Raw genomic sequence first — 16215 nt, 5'->3', positions numbered from 1 at the left:
GACTTTCCACGCTAGAACTGTCAGTAGTACTTCTCAACTTTTTTTGTCCTTGTGTGCCAGTTCCACTGCTCCCACCAGTAGCCCAGCTCAATTTTTGTCCCTTATCCTTATTTAAAGTACCCTCCACATTTAAGTCTCTAAGGCACTCTGGCCATCCAGTATTGAGTTTCAGTGAAATCCCTCTTTCACCCACCTCGCAGAGAAGCAGTAGTCCCACTGCTTTAATCCTTAGTTGCTGAGCTACAAGAAATACCCCTTCCTTCTAGTCTGCTATCTTGCCACCACCTCGTTAGCCAGAAATTTTAATTCCATATACTTTTCCCATGTCATGAGATAGTCTTTTGAACCCCCTCCCCCCAAGTTAAAATGTAAAAACCATTCTCTGTTTAGAGGTTGGATTTTCCATTGGGTAGAGTTTGCCTACCCCAGAGCAATTGATAATAATTCAAATGTGACATGACAAGGAACTAGATGTTGGCAGTAGAAATAGAGAGGAAGGGACCTGGTGCCAGAGACATTTTGGAAGAGAACACTGATTAGATAGAGGAGATAAAGAGAGGGAAGATCCCCAGAGAGAGCTGAAGTTTCAGGTTAGGTGCCTCCCATCCCACTTGGTAAAGTTGGCCTTGTTTCTACATGGACTTGATTCTGGAGAAAACCTTAGAGATAACTGATGCTTTAGATGCTTCCAGACATCTGTCAGCATATGAGTTGTTGTAGACGTCTCTCTAAGCATGTCACTGTACCAGTTGCCTTTGTTTCCTTAGCCTCCAGGTGCATTGGACAGGAGGTTTCAGGGAAGTATGCTTCCCACCTGTTTGGGGTTACAGATAAAGTTCATTTTGGGGGATACTTGTTTTGATGCAATCTTAAATTATAGAGAATGGCATCCTACAATTACTGACTTGGGGGCTGGGACTGGGGCTCAGTGGTAGCACACTTGCCTGGCATGTGTGAGGCACTGGGTTCGATTCTCAACACTACATATAAATAAATAAAATAAAGGTCTATCAACAACTGAAAAAAAAACAATTTCAATTTCTCATTGGGGGCTAAAATAGATTTTGTGGGGCAGGGTACTGGGGATTGAACCCAGAGGTACTTAACTACTGAGCTATATCCCTCACCACCCCCCCCTTTTTTGTTTTAGCACCACATAAAAATAAAAAAAATAATAAATTTTTTTTATTTTTATGTGGTGCTAAGGATCGAATCCAGTGACCTCCACGTGCAAGGTTGAACCACAACCCCAGCCCCATCCCTAGCCCTTTTTATTGTTTTTTATTTGTTCTAAATATACATGATAGCAGAATGCATTTTGATTCATTCACACAAATGGAGAACTTATTTTTTATTTTGAGACAGGGTGTTGCTAAGTTGCTTAAGGCCTTGCTAAGTTGCTGAAGCTGGCTTTGAACTTGTGATCTTTCTGCTTCAACCTCCTGAGTTGCTGGGATTACAGGCATGTGTCACCATACCTCGCTTGGATTTTCTTTCTAGTACTTTAAAAGACTGAGACCAGAAATAGGGAAGTGTTCAATGCATATTCTTTAATTCCTTATGAGTAGCTTGCGTGGTTGAGTAGCAAATGAATCTGGATATTGTGCACATGGTGAGAAAGGAATAAAGGGGAGGCTCTTTTCTCAGCATAAAGTGAGCTAAATTCTGTCGCTTAACTAAGTGCTTTTTGCAAACCTTAAGCCTTTGTGGATGTGTTTGGGACCCTTCACCGTGTCCAGTCCATACTGACATTTTTTAAGAGCCCATTTTTGTGATCTAGGACTTCTGACATCCAAGAACCCATTCTTGTGATCCAGGACATCTGACACCCAAGAGTCAGGAGTCGTCAGCATCTTTAGTTTGGATAAAGCCCTCTGCTGGGCCTTGGGTGAGGGTAGGTGGGTCATCAAAGGGAATAAAAGTGTGAGTTCCTCTGATTCCTTGATGTCCCAGTCCACGTATGAAAACCATTACTCCAGGGAGTAGTGGTTCTGTTCACAGTTTTGTCATTTGTCAAATAGATGCTGGCTGTTAGCCAGTTTAAAGGGATACACTGAGGATAAAATTTGAGTATAAAATCAGGCAGGTATGCTTTGAAACAGAATGTAAATGCTGTTTCCTTAACACAGATAGAAGTGATGGCTTACCATTACTGTACTTACAGGGGTGACAGAGTTGCCCTGACAGGACTGCTCGTCTTCTTGGACTTTGTAGTTCATGGAAACCACAAGGCAAGGCAGATAGATTGGAAAAACATCAACTTCAAATGAACAGTACCAAAGACATGGAAAGGGAGTAGAGGTCACAGGCTCTGTTCTCAGAATTCAGAGTTCACCTAGCAGGTCTAGATAAATAATAAAACAGCAGCTAGTGAGCAACAGGAAGATACTCAGAATCAGGTACTATGTGTGAGTGTTATGCTGTCCAAAGGCAGTGGTAACTGTCTCCCTACTCCCTCTGTTCAAGCTTCCCTGGTGTGTTCCTCTGATGCTGCTGGCACTCCTTTGCCTCGGGGCCTTTGCACAGACCCTTCTTTCTCTCAAAAACACTCTTTCCAGGATATACAATCAATTAACAAATATATGAAAAAACATCTCTAGCAATTAGAGAAATGCAAATCAAAATTATCTCACTCTAATCAGAATGGTAGCTATCAAGAATACAAACAACAATAAGTGTTGTCGATGTGGGGGAAAAGGCACACTCATGCATTGCTGGTGGGACTACAGATTGGTGCAGCCAATCTGGAAAGCAGTATGGAGATTCCTTAGAAAACTTGGAATGGAACCACCATTTGACCCAGCTATCCCACTCCTCAGTTTATATCCCAAAGACTTAAAAACAGCATACTTCAGGGATACAACCATATCGATGTTTATACCGGCACAATTTACAATATCTGAATTATGGAACCAACCTAGATGCCCTTCAGTAGGTGGACAGGGAAAGTGATATATATATATACATACACACACACACACACACACACAATGGAATATCACTCAGCATTAAAAGAGAGTAAAATCATGGCATTTGCAGGTAAATGAATGAAGTTGAAGAATATAATGCTAAGTGAAGAAAGCCAATCCCAAAAAACCAAAGGTCGAAGGTTTTCTTTGATATGAGGATGCTGACTCATAATGGTGATGGTGGGGAACATGGGAGGAATGGAGGAACTTTAGATAGGGTAAAGGGGAGGGAGGGGAAAGAGGGGGAGATTGGGTAGGAATGATGGTGGATTGAGTTAGACATCATTACCCTAAGTACGTGTATGAAGACACAAATGGTGTGAAAATACTTTGTGTACAATCAGTGACTTGAAAAATTGTGTTCTGTATGTGTAATATAAAATGAGTTGCGTTCTGCCATCATGTATAACAAATTAGAATGAATAAATAATTTAATTAAAAAACCACTCTTCCCTAAGATATTGTTTATCTTTGCTCATGTTATCTTCTCCATGAAACCTTATGCTGTCCAGTTTAAAACTTCAACATAGCTGGTCACTGTGGTACACACCTGTAATCCCAGCAGCTTGGGAGGCTAAGACAGGAGGATCACAAGTGCAAAGCCAGCCTCAGCAACAGTGAGGTGCTAGGCAACTCACTGAGACACTGTTGTTAAATAAAATACAAAATAGGGTTGAGGATGTGGCTCAGTGGTTGAGTGCCCCTGAGTTCAATCCCCAGTACCAAAAAAAAAAAAAAAAAAAAAAATTAAAATAAAATAAAACCTCAATATAAAGCTAAGTGTGATGGCATGCACAAATAGCCCAGCTATTTGGGAGATTAAGGCAGGAGGATCACTTGAGCCTAGGAGTTGATGGCTAGCCTGGGACATGCAGTAAGGCCTATGTCAAACAGAAAACAAAAAAAACTCAATATGCCCCCTTCCCTCTAGTACTCCAGATTTCCTTTACCTTGCTTTCTATTTTCCATTTTGTCAAAACACCTGACACCCATTAGCATGCCATGTAATTTAATTATGTTTATTGAGAGGCTTTGTAGCCAGAGCTCTGGAGCCAGATTAGACTGCCTGGGTTTAAGTCTTGTCTTCACCATTTACTACCTGTGTGACCATGGTAGATTGGCCTTGGTTTCCTCGTTTGTTAAGAATAATACCTAACTCATAAACTTTTTATGAGCATTAAATGAATTAACATTTATAAGATGCTTAGCATAACACTTGACATGGTGTAAGTGCTATAAATGTGTTTGATAAATACAGCTTTTGTTTGTTTCCTTCCGCTAAAATGAAAGCCTCATGAGATCAGAGAACATCATCTCTTCTATTTTCCACAGCTCCCTAGCATTTAGAACAGGGTCTGGGACAAAGTAAATGATGAGGAAGTGTTGAATGAGTGAACAGGCTGGGGTGAGTTGGCCTGGAAAGGCATCAGGAAGCAATGAGTTGTAGGCAGCACTGTTGATGGCAGAACCCACCTGGGTTTCCTTTCCTGTTTGCACTTAGTGGCTTAGATCAATGTCTTGATCTCATTAGATCTCTGGCTGTTGCCTTCCTAGTACAGTTATTAGAAGTAGATGAAAGAATGTATCCTAAGTGCTCAGAGCTGGTAGCAGACGATTAGTGTTCTTTTCCTTCCTTAGCACCTCTGGAAGAAGTGAGTCAGGAACTGGCTCTGGAGCAGTAAAGGAAGTGGGCTGGCAGGGAGGAGCAGGGGAAATCCTGAGTCTAGGTGAAAAGAGGACAAAAACAAGATGTAAGCAAACAAAAAACTCAACATGTGAGGTGTAACCATCACAGACTAGTGTGCTGAAGTGATTAAAAAAAGGAGCTGTTACCAAACTTCGATGCTAAGATATGGGGGTTTGGACCTTTTTGTTGTTGTTACTGTTGTTACTTATTTTTGTTGTAATATTAGAAAGGTGTGAAACTATACAAGGAACTCCAGTTTGCCTTTCACTAAAATCCATAGTTGATTTTTACCCCCAGAATCACTTGTGAGTAGTTTAGATATTGTACCTCTAGATTCCTAAATACTTCAGTGTTTATTTCCTCATAACAGGAATATTCTCTTAGATTTTGATAGAGTGCCTTAATAGAAGGATGTTTTGTTTTTTTGCTTGTTTTTTACAAGTGCCTCATACATACTAGACAAACTGTCTACCACTGAGATATACCCCGCAGCCCAAGAAAAGATGCTTAAATAAGAGGGTGGCATGATATAAAAAGTGTTTAGGGAATATGGACTGGAGGCCAGAAAGGCCTGTGGTGGGCAGTTAGGAATGGTTCACTGGAGGATGATAGGGACAAGATAGAAACCAGAAATGGGGGAAGGGGGATACTCAGAAGACATGGAAGTGGGATCTTGAATGAACAGCTTGGGATGGAGATAGGGGAAGGAAGTCTCAAAGGCTGTTCAAAGCAGTGCCTTCTTCTGGAGGAAGAGAACAGCATGTGTAGTCTATACAAAAGCAAATTCAGCTTTAGTTTTATGCTTGGGAAGATGAAACATTACCTCCATCCTTTTACGTGTTAGAGTCTACAGAAGGTAAAGTTCCACCAAATTCTAGCTGATGTGGATAGTGTCTTCTCTTCATTCTCAGAGCAGGCACACGACAGGCTTGTGTTTGTTAGAGGCTTAAGCATTGAGAGGTACACATCTGAAGTACACTGTGATTGGTAGTTGAGGGAATGCTTTAGGTCTTGTCATGAAGATTATCAGAGGTGACCATGCAGAGAGCCTAATGTGGATTTAGGAGTCTACTGACTACAGGAGATGGGATTCAGAATCTTGGTTGTTAAGGAGTAGGGAGAATGGTGGAAATCAAGGACCAAGGTCAGCCTGGGGCTACAGGGAAGATCTGCAGAAACACTGGGAGAGATGTATAGATCAGGGATGGAAGATTAAAGGGAGGAGAGCAGTAATAGTGTGAAAAGTTTTAACATTAAGAGTTCCCAGACTGAGCCAGAAGAGACCTGAGGAGCAGGTAAGTTCCCAGATGCTCTCATGCATGAGGCCCTCTTGGGCCTGGTGATACTTGCTGGGCTCTGTTCTTTCCAGATCTGGAGCCAGAATTCATGAGCTTTCAGGAATATTCTGTGAATAATACCACCCAGAGTGCTAAGACAGATCAGGCTGTTGAAGGCTAATTCTCTTTCCAGTTGTCTGAGTGTTTTGTAGAAAAAGTAACCCTGGGATGATTAATTTAAGGTATCTTATATTTGAACTTGGGCTAAGTATTAAAAAGACTTACCCTATCCCTTTAAGAAAATAATGTGTCATAGGGAAGATTATAAGACAAGAGTTATTGATATCCAAAACTCATCACTTGCCAGTTGGGGTGGTGCATACCTGTAATCCCAGCTTCTAGGGAGGCTGAAGCACGAGGATCACAGGTTCCAGGCCAGCTTGGGGAACTTAGTGAGATCCTGTCTCAAAATAAAATTTAAAAAGGCTGGAGATGTAGTTTAGGGCTAGAGTGCTTGCCTAGCATGTGTAAGGCCCTGGTCTTAATCCCCAGTTCTGCAAACAAACACCCAAACCCCTAAACACACATCCCTTTCTGGTTCTTTTGGTATTACGTATGCTGTTGCATTTGTGGTAGAAATGTTGTTAACAGTGTACTATGGAGCATCTCTTGCCATGTCTGTGCTCAGAGATGGCAAGTTGGTGCCTTGACATTAGTCATGCTGAGATTGTAAAACCAGCGAGCACTACACATCAGAACTTGGTTCATTATCTAAGAATGTAATGGAGAAAATGTTGATGGTACATTTTAAACTTAAAAGTGTTTTTGTATTTGGAACCATTGGTAAATAGCACTAAAAAATCAAGTAAGTATTCTTCTAGTGTTTGAAAACTAGTGTCCAGTTCAGCAAAGAAGTTGTTCTTGTATTACTCTTTTTTTTTTTTTTTTTTGCAGTGCTATGGATTAGACTCAGGGCCTTGCGCATGCTAGGCGAGTCCCCTAGCACAGAACTACATACATCCCCAGCTCTTGATATCCCCAGTGGATATCAGCTGTCATTCACTCATTTGTCAATAGTATCCATAGGTTGAGTTGAGCAAAAAATAGACAAAATCTATGAAAATATTCACTGAGAATCAATTGGCTATATGGAATTTATAATAAAGACTTGAGGGGCTGGGGATGTGGCTCAAGTGGTAGCTCGCTCGCCTAGCCTAGCGTGCGTGCGTGTGGCCCAGGTTCGATCCTCAGCACCACATACCAACAAAGATGTTGTGTCCGCCGAGAACTAAGAAAAAATAAATATTCTTAGAACTAAGAAAAAATAAATATCAAAATTCTATAATAAAGACTTGACATTTTATTACTATATTTATTACTACTGTTGTGTGCTATATATCATTTATATATCAGTGAAATAATAATATTTGTACATATAAATATATATACATGTATGTTTACTATTTATCAGCATACCATCACAGTGAGGTAAATACTGATTTCATGGGTTTCACAGTATCTCCTGGGGAAAGAACAGACACCTACAATGTGAAGAGAGTGCATGACAAAGTGCTTTCTGGTGCTGGGGAGCAAACTGAGAGCCTCTTGCATGATAAGCACAACATACTCTACCACTGAGATACAACCCAGCCCCATGACTAGGTGCTTGATTTGAGTTATTGGGGTGAGTTAGGGATGCCTCCCAGGGAAGGTGGTAGTTAAGTTAAGCAGGAATCGAGGGTCCTTGGGAGGTGAACACTATGTGTGTGAGGCTGGGAGGAGGCATACAGGCTGGAGGGTCTGACAGGCAGCTCATGTGACTGTAGCATAATCATAAGTGGGAAAGAGGTAGGAGTGGGGGGGTAGGGGGAGGTGGGTATGGGCCAGAGTGTATGGGTGCTTGTTGTACGTCATGTAATAATCTGAGGATTCTGCCATCAAGCAGGTAGGCCCTTCACTTCCCAGAGACACTTAAAGACTGCAGAAAAGATTTGTTAAAGTTGTATTTTGTTTGTGAAGGAAATATTTATGCTCACCCAATATGAATTGTCCACTTATTGTGTGTAGAACTTTGCCATAAATTTTACATTTGTCCTTGCCCTCTAGAAATGTATTTCATGATGGGCGGTGGCATGTAAAGAGTATACAGTTACAAGGTAGGTTTGACCAAAATATTGTGGTGGAAGCTGATAATTCTAGTTGCAGGTGGAGAAGGCCATATGGACAAGACAGTATAGTAGTTTGGGAGAGTCTGGGGATCCCGGAAGAACACCCCACCTTTGCCCAAAGCCATTGCTGTCTTTACTTCCCGAATTATCCCCTTCATCTACTGGGGTTCCTGTTCCCTCTAGGTGGGAACTGCCTTGCAGAAGTCACTGAATGCAGTGGAAATTCCTCTGATGAAATCTTCAGTAAAGAGACTTAATATCTCAGTTTTTATTATTTTACCAACATTGAGTACCTACTGTATATCTACTTCATACCTACTATATACTCATTGCGTTACTTATGAGAATACAGTAGTATAGAAGACATAGTTGGCATCATCAGATATTTTTATTTTTTCAGTACTGGAGAGGAACCCAGTACTTTGTACATGCTAGGCAAGTACTCTACCACTGAACAGCATTCCCAGCCTTGACCTGTTTTTTTCTTTTTAAATACATTTAAAAACATAATTTGCATACCACATAGCTCATTTATTTAAATTGTATAATTCAGTGGTTTTTGGTATATTCAGAATTGTACAACCATCACCACAACCAATTTAGAATAGTTTTCTGATTCCCAAAAGAAGCCCTGTACCCATGGTCATTCCTTACTTATCTCTAGATTCCCCTCCCCATAACCCTAAGCAACAACTCATCTGTTTCCTGTCTCTATAGATTTGATATTCTGGACATTTCATATAACTGGAATCATGCAATATTTGTCCTTTTGTGACTAGCTTCTTTCACTTTAGCATACTGTTTTCAAGGTTTATCCATGTTGGAGTGAGGGTCAGATTTCATTCCTTTTTATGGCTGAGTATTACTCTATTTCATAAATATACACTTTCTTTATCAAATACTGTTACTAGGACATTCATGTTTGTATGTGGATGTATCTTTTTCCATTTGTCTTGGTTGTCTCTACCTAGGAGTGAAATTGCCTGGTCATATGGTTAACATATATTTAACATTTTGAACTGCCAAACTGTTTCTCAATATAGCCACATCATTTAATATTCCCACCAACAGTACAGGAGAGTTCATTTCTCTACATTTTCACTCACTTATAATTGTCTTTTTTTTTTTAAAGAGAGAGAGAGAATTTTTTAATATTTATTTTTTAGTTTTCGGTGGACACAACATCTTTATTTTTATGTGGTGCTGAGGATCGAACCCAGCGCCCCGCGCTTACCAGGTGAGCGTGCTACCGCTTGATCCACATCCCCAGCCCCTATAGTTTGTTGCTTGGTTTCTGAGATAAGGTTGTTGCCAGACTGATCTGAAATTCCTGGGTTCAAGTGATCTTCCCGCTTCAACTTTTTGAGTAGCTGGGTCTATAGGCACATGCCACCATGTCCAGCTCATATTTGTATTTTTGATTCTAGCCATCCTAGTAGGTAGAAAGTGATATATAATGGTTTTAAGTTGCATTTCCCGAATAATTAATTATGTTATTTTTATGTATTTATTGACCATTTATATGTCTTATTTGGAAAAAATATGTATCATATCTTTGACTACTTAAAAATTAGATTACCAGTTGAGTTGAAAGGGTTCTTTATATATACTACATTCAAGTTCCTTATTAGATGCACAATTTGCAAATTTTTTTCCATTTTGTGGGTTGCCTTCATTTTCTGAATGGTATTGTTTATGACTTGAAGCATACAAGTTTTTAATTTTGGTGGTCAAATCTGCCCTTGGTTCTTGAGTAAACTCAGATTTCCCTGTTAGATTTCTATGCTTTCAGGTGTTTTTGTTATATTCAACAAGTCTATAGAGTTAAATAACCAGCAGTCTCATAACTCTTTAATACTAAAACTTAGGTTTAGTGACTTTGTTTTAGCATTTGGAAATTTAAAATCTTGTGCAAGCACAGACAAAGCCACAAAACTCTTTAAAACATTTTATTACGCCTGTGATTAACAAAACAAAATAAACTGGGCATAAATTGATGCCTATGAAACATTGATTTGGAGGCTGGGCCTCTGGGAACAGCTGGGGTTGGACACAAATGTATTGAGATTGTATTAAAGTACAAGTTGGGAAAATGCAGCATTGTTGTTTCCCCTTGTAATCCTTTCAATTATGGGATTTTCAGCTTTATTTACCTTAGTAAAACACATAATAATAACAACAAGAAAGGCATCCTGGATTATGTGAGCCATGACCAGAATGAAAAACTTAAACCATCTCCTACCCTGATCCCTACAACATACCTTAGCTGTGCATATAAAACTTTTTTTTTTTTTGTACTGGAGATTGAACTCAGGAGCACTTGACCACTGAGCCACATCCCCATTTTGTATTTTATTTAGAGATAGGGTCTCACTGAGTTGCTTAGCACCTTGCTTTTGCTGAAACTGGCTTTGAACTTACCATCCTCCTGCCTCAGCCTCCTGAGCCACTGGGATTCAGGCCTGTGCCACCTTGCCCAGCCATAGAAAACATTTTTAACTTACACAATAATGTTCTGTTGATTGTCATATTTGTTACCTCCTTTGAGCAAAGATAAGTCTTTCTGTCTTGGTAGATCTTATGTCTCCTAGAGGAGGGAACAAACGCTGGGGGTGCTTAGGAGACCTTGTCTGGGATCTCATAACTCACTAGTGGATGGGAATGCTGGGTTTTCCTTTTGGGGACACAGTTGGGATGATTTGTGAATGTGTTATTTCAGAGCCTCATTTGTCCATGTCTAAATTGGAATAAATGTGTTGAATTTTTTTTCTTTGAATATAATCTGAACAAATGAGTATAAGTCATGTGACTGAGGAGTAGAGGAGTGGAGTAGGGGAATAAAACTGGAAGGCAGAGAAAACCTGAGTAGGGAAAAGTAGAAAATATGAGGAGTTCTGACTTTCCAAATGTAAAAAAGTTGTGAGAATTTATTAAGCAGTTACCACTGTCTGGGGATATGGCTTAGTGATAAGAACGCTTATCTAGCATGGATGCTGCCCTGGGTTTGATCCTCAGGACTATAACAAACAAACAAATAAAAATAATATGAAAATAACAACAACAGTATTGATGTTTCCATTTATTGAGCATCTTCTGTTCATTAGGACCTGTAGCACAGGCTTTCCCATATATTGTTTTATTTAATTTCTTGTAGCATCATGCAAGGTGTGTCCTTCAGCCTTGTTGAGGGACATGCTCAGGGTTAGATAGCAGCTCTGTGGCCACATTTCTCTGTCACACCTCGTGTGTAACCACTTTTCTTACCTGTGTTTACCTTAGGAGCCAAAGGAACAGAAAGTCATTTGCCCTGAACCTGTAAGTTCAGCTACTAGTATAAGCTATAGTCCAGAGGGTGGTAAGATTTCTAGAACATATATATATGTGTATATATATATATATATATTTTTTTTTTTTTTTTCTGGGTAGGTCTTTAGTCTCTTCTGGTGTGATAATTAAATACTTAGGAAGAACCCCTTTGGGGACTTGTCTGGACAAGGGCCCAGGATCACCTGTTTATTAGCCAGATGATCTTCCTTCCACACAGGGAAGATCTCACACTCTTAACTGCACCCAGGGTGGGGGATGAAGATGGAATGTGTGGCTTGGGGCTACCAGCTTCCCTCCCACTCTGTTCTCAGCTTTCCCAGTATTGACTATGCCTTGTTTCATCTTGTGTCTCCAGGGTGGGTGCAGGATCTGGGTAACCTGGCCTGTGCCCTGGTTCCTCTTGGGAAGGGATGTATTAAATATTCTTTAGAAACAAGGCCTTTATCAACAGGAGAAATGAAGTATAAAAGTCTTGACCCACTTAGTGGGTTATCTTCATCTTTTTGATGGCATCCTTTGAAGCACAGCATTCCTCTTGGTTCCTTTCCCTTTCCCCACTCCTCTGCCCTATTTCACCATGTGGTGAGGACTGGCAAGTGTTGGGATGCCATAAAACATGAGAGAAAAGGGTGGCAGCAACCCCACCCACCCATATGCTTTTCTTCTCTCTCCCACTCCTAGCCAGTTAGCTAAGATGGGGTAACTCACCTCACAAAAGAGCTAAAATTAAAGACTGAAAGTAAGTAGATGTGGACCCAGAGTGGAAGCTCTGTCTGAAGTAATTGGGGCCTATAGAGCATGGCAGAGGGCCTAATACAGCCTGGCCTGGGCAGCCCAGGTGAGCTCCAGCATAGCAGGGCTCCAGATTCCTGGTGTGTATAGGGCCCAACATGGGACTGCAGGTATGTGGTGGCAGTGTGTGGGTTGAGCATGGTAGGTTGCTTTGGATCTGGCACTGCCAAAAACTAAATATGCTGACAGGTCAGGTTACAGTTGCTGTGGGAACTGTGACCTTTGAATTTCCTGGCTTATGCCTGGAATTTTGGTTGCATAATACTACAGCAACTTGGATTTCTTCCGCCTTTTCTCCCTCCTCCTTGGCTTTACATTTTTTAACCCAGTGAGTGTGATCCCAGGCTCTGTTCCTCCTTTTTTTGGGGTAGAAAGTCTTACTCAACTTTTCTTTTCACACTTTCCCAAAGTTTGCTGGCAAGGAGACCTGGGGATTGAGGGCCTCTTGAGACTGTTGTCTCCAAGCAAGTTCCTGATGGGCCTCCCTGGAGCTGCCTCAGGGATGGATGCTGTGGATTTTAGGGTGGGCCTAGCTATTCCCATGTGCGTTTCCCAAATGCACCTTGCTGCTCCTTTTTCTGCACTTCTGTTTGCTCTGTTCTGCATGCCTGGAACATCCTCCTTAGGTGGCTTTGCTAATTCTCCCCAGGTTTAATTTCCATTTAGAGTCCCACCCTCTGTGTTAAACCTGATGTCATCATCTTACCCTGAAATAATTTCTGCTTCCAATGAATAGTATGACTTGAATATTTCATTTTGGTATTAAATCAGGTATAGCTTCAGGGTATATGTTTTCTTGTTGTTGCGATTTTGTTGTTTTTGTTTGTTGGGTACGGAGTGGGGTGATCTGGTTTCTCTTTTCCACAAATAAGATTCTTGAAGGACAAGATTTTTAGTCGTTGCCTTTCTTGTGAAATTGTCATGGGTTTATATTTGATATGCTAAATTAGCACATATTTTCTATTTTCCTTTTTTGTTTTGTTTTGTTTTTGTTAAGAGATGGGATCTTTGCTCTCTTGCCCAGCTGACCTCTAACTCCTGGGCTCAAATGATTCTTTTGCCTCTTGCCCCAACCTCCTGAGTAGTTTGGAACTATAGGCATGTGCCACTGTGTCTGACAAGCATGTATTTTCTTAGTGTGTATCTTGAGGAAGACATTGAACTTGGGAGTTATGAAGGATATAGGAAAAAACAAGGTCGTTAAGTCCACATCCTTAAGTTGTCCAGCCTGGCCTTGCATGGTATGGTCTTACTTTCCCTCCTGTCCTCTTCATTGAACTCTAAACCCATCGGCCTTTTTTTTTTTTTTTTTTCTCCAGGAAGACCCTACTCTATTCTTACCTAGGGCTTGCATATATGTGTTTCCTTTTGCCCCTAAAGCAAGCTCCTACCCTCACTGGCACCATTGCTCCAGTGTTAGGCAAGATTCTACTTTATTACCAAAGCCCTTCTTAACCACCAAAGCCAAGGGGGTACCTTCTGATATTTTTCACGTATTTCTGCCATTCTTTTTCTTGTGGGCCTTTTCGTAGTGCATAAGTATGAACTTGTCTGTTTATTTATGTAGTCTTTTTCTAAAAATATTTTTAGTTATAGATAAGCACAATTTATTTATTTATTTATTTGTATGTAGCGCTGAGTATCGAACCCAGTGCCTCACACATGCTAGGCAAGTGCCCAACCACTGAGCCACAACCCCAGCCCCTTATGTAGATATTTTTATACTAATTGCTGAGACCACCATTTTACTTCCAATTTGGAGGCATAAGGACATAGGAGTTTTGTTTCATTTTGTGCTTTGATTCACCACAATACCTGGCTCCAGTAGACTCACAGTAGATGCTATGTGTGTTCTTATAGAAACATAGGCACTTTGCTCTAAGGGACAAGAAAGTATAAAATGACAGTTTTTCCTAAAGATCATGCTAATTTGGTCAGTCTAAACATGTAGACTTTATGGAATCACTTGGTGTCTGCCTTGAGATTAAAAACTGAGATTTCTTTGATCTAGACAAAGTATACTTGCTGTTTCCTCCTTTCTGCATTCTTCCTTCCCTTTATTCCTTTTTTGGCTTGTCTTGGAAATGGTTTGAGGCAGCTTGGGTTCTTGATCTGTGAGGATATTGAAGCAGACTATTATTCTGTTCTGTGGAATTCTAGACACTTATTTTGGGACCTTTGGGATACTCACTTTTTCCTAAACTTCATAGTCATTTTTGAGAAGCAGTCTGCGCTACTAGCCAGAATAGTGAGGAGAAGCAGAGCAGTTAGTCTCCTCTTTGCTGACTGCTCTCACAAGCAAGTCGGCACGGGTATGTGTGCTTTTCCTAATCTTTTAAAGATGACTCAATATCTCAACCCTCCCTGTGCCCTGGGCATACTATCCAGGACTTGCCTGCAAAATTGTGCCACTAAAGAACCTGAGGGCCTAGTGAAGTAATGTCTACAAAGATACTTTGAGCTGGTCAGGAAAGAAAGAGGCACTCTGTGCAGCCAGTGTGTCATTATTAATCAGACTTTGCTTTGGTCCACTCTGCCCTGGATATGCCTTCTGTTGCCACTCAGCTGCCAGGATTAACAAACCAAAAGTAACAGGACTATCTTCCCCAGCCCTTGTTGGCACAGTGGCATAGAAAGTAGGAAAACAGAACTCTAGGTGACTATTCTCAGTGTGAGGAGCTACAGACAGAAAGGCAGCCTTCCCTAGGATGCACACTGTCATGGGGTGTTGGGTTCCTCTGGGGATCTCCCACCTCTGCCCTGCCTTTAGTCCCTTATTTCATTCTCAGTGCCTTTGACACCACACCCACTTTTCTCAGTCTGACAAGGTGGGTAGTCAAGATAGTTTCTCCTTCTCTTTCCCACCTCATATTGAGAGTAGACACCAAGTTTTGAGTCTGTCTTCAGTCTCCTAGAGTGAGTCATTAACCAGCTATGGAGCCATACTTCAGGGGTCTTCCTTCCCCAACCCAGTTCCCACTGGGTGGAGAATTTATGCAAGTCAGATTAAAAAGTCTCTGTAGTGAGAACCATATCCTTCTTACTACAGTGGCAGATCATCTTATTTGCTCTTAAGTTTTCCTTTTCATTTCTTAAAAGCATCAGATTTTAATATTAATGTCACATATCAAGTGTGTGTGTGTGTGTGGTGTTGGATGGAACCCAGAGTGTGCTAGGCTAGCACTTTACCACTAAGCTACATCGCCCTCCCTCCAACCCTATATCTCTGTTTTATGGGGGGGTATGTAGTCTGAGGAAGGCTTGATTGACTGAGGGTTGAGTAATTATTAAGTCTTAAGATTCATTTGGGATCTTTAGAATTCTGGAGCCTCAACTCTTCCAGAGTAATTTCTGGTTTCAGTACTACTTGTCCCCTGAAGTGTGTCCTTTCTGTGTTGCAGGTCTAAACTTTGGGCCAAGCTTGCTATAGTATCCCTCCCTGTTCCCACAAAGGCAGACCTCAGGACTTGAGTTTGCCAATTATTTCTCTTTGTTCATGTTAATTCTTTTCTCTTTCTTCCTTTCCTTTTCTCTCTACTAAATTTGGCCTTGATTGTCCTTTAGGATCTCCATAAATCCTCCTTTCTTCTGAACAACTTTCTGGATTTAGTTACTTTTTTTTTTTTAACTAAAAATGTGTGTGTGTGTTGTGTGTGTGTGTGTGTGTCTATGTGTTGTGTCGTACAGGGGACTGAACCCCAGTTTTGCACATGCTCGGCAGATGCTCTAGCCCTTTCCCAATTTACCTGTTCTTACAAGCACCATTTTTGTTTTAATGTGTACTTTAGTTAAATGATTATTAAGTTAAATCTATTAGAAGCTTGTTATGTAACCTAAACACCTCTCTTTGAAACTGTTATCTAGAGGAGTTCAATGCCAGTGATCAGTATGGAGTGGATAGGAATGTGTGTGTGTGTGTGTGTGTGTGTATTTACTGAACAGTGTGTGTGTGTGTGTATGTATGTTTACTGCACAGTGATCCGGCCTGGGGAGTT

General features: G+C 40.8%; 1 protein-coding gene across 12 annotated transcripts in view; it reads left to right on the top strand.

Annotated features, from left to right (window-relative positions):
- Positions 1-16215, top strand: part of Mical3 (microtubule associated monooxygenase, calponin and LIM domain containing 3) — a 198040-nt gene that overhangs the window by 11554 nt on the left and 170271 nt on the right. The window lies entirely within an intron of this gene.

This window comes from Urocitellus parryii, chromosome 5 (assembly GCF_045843805.1).
Source record: "Urocitellus parryii isolate mUroPar1 chromosome 5, mUroPar1.hap1, whole genome shotgun sequence".
Lineage (NCBI taxonomy): Eukaryota > Metazoa > Chordata > Mammalia > Rodentia > Sciuridae > Urocitellus > Urocitellus parryii.
Note: the sequence above shows the minus strand (reverse complement) of the source record. Positions and strands in the feature narration are given on the sequence as shown.